General features: G+C 45.5%; 2 non-coding genes across 2 annotated transcripts; both read right to left on the reverse strand.

Moving 5' to 3' along the window:
- Nucleotides 1-446: 446 nt before the first annotated feature.
- Nucleotides 447-519, reverse strand: Pmar_PMAR007747. Its single transcript has one exon. It is a non-coding gene; the product is annotated as a tRNA-Arg (tRNA).
- A 97-nt stretch (nucleotides 520-616) lies between these two features.
- Pmar_PMAR007748 lies at nucleotides 617-689 on the reverse strand. The gene has a single exon. It is a non-coding gene; the product is annotated as a tRNA-Arg (tRNA).
- Between the last annotated feature and the right edge of the window lie 521 nt (nucleotides 690-1,210).

Genomic DNA, 1,210 nt, shown 5'->3' on the forward strand with positions numbered 1-1,210 from the left:
AGGCCACATAGCTGAGCGCACAAACTCGAATGAGCATTTCGAAGTTTAGATATTATTATCGGTTTCTCCCGTAGAGCATCACATAGCGAGCCTCATTAGAGTGTTGTCTATTGATTGAAGTTATGGTAGTGAAACTCGATAAACAACTAGGTTGGTGACACTAGGTTGGTGACACTAGGTTGGTGACACTAGGTTGGTGACACTAGGTTGGTGACACTAGGTTGGTGACACTAGGTTGGTGACACTAGGTTGGTGACACTAGGTTGGTGACACTAGGTTGGTGACACTAGGTTGGTGACACTACCTTGGTGACACTACCTTGGTGACACTACCTTGGTGACACTACCTTGGTGACACTACCTTGGTGACACTAAGTTAGTAACACTAGGTGTCACGGAGGTACCTTCTCAGGTACGTGAGAAGGCAGTCGTTAGATAGACCGAAATCGACCTTGGTGGGACTCGAACCCACAATCTTTGGTTCCGAAGACCAACGCCTTATCCATTAGGCCACAAGACCAACTCTGCTAGTTGTGTCGATCCAAATTTCCAAGTATGCCAAGGGGCACTTATTAGTTCAGAGTCCAGAGCAAATGGGAGCGAAAGTTCTACTGAATCGATCTTGGTGGGACTCGAACCCACAATCTTTGGTTCCGAAGACCAACGCCTTATCCATTAGGCCACAAGACCACCCCTCCTAACTATGTTTCCAAATTTCCAAGTATACCTAATCACGCCCGCTTTATGACAGTCGATAATTGTATCTCGAGGATAATTGTATTTAATTGTGACTCTTACACTGGAGTCACGCTGTCAGGGTTAGTGGGGTTTTGTCTGTTCCGTGCACTCGAAGGGTTATGGAGGTGTGCCACCACCTAATCGACCCGGGTTCAATTCGCGATAAGGCGTTTCAGAATAGTTGCCAAAAAAAGTTCGTTTCTTGACGGAGTGATGTATAGTTTCCGGCGATGTAGGAACATAGTATCGGGACCGTGGTGATGTTATTATGTTGGTAGTTATTTTCATGACATCAACAGAAATGATTATGCTTCTGTGAAAGAATATGACCTGAACTTAGACTTACAATTTCACCCAAGGAGGGCTGCCCCTGAATCCAGCACTAAATACCTTACAATGGCACTATGTACCTGCAACTGCATTAAATGCACAGGATTTCTTGCAATTGCATGAGTAGTCAGACCGCAGAGGGA

This window comes from Perkinsus marinus (genome assembly GCF_000006405.1).
Source record: "Perkinsus marinus ATCC 50983 genomic scaffold scf_1104296943684, whole genome shotgun sequence".
Taxonomy (NCBI): Eukaryota; Perkinsozoa; order Perkinsida; family Perkinsidae; genus Perkinsus; species Perkinsus marinus.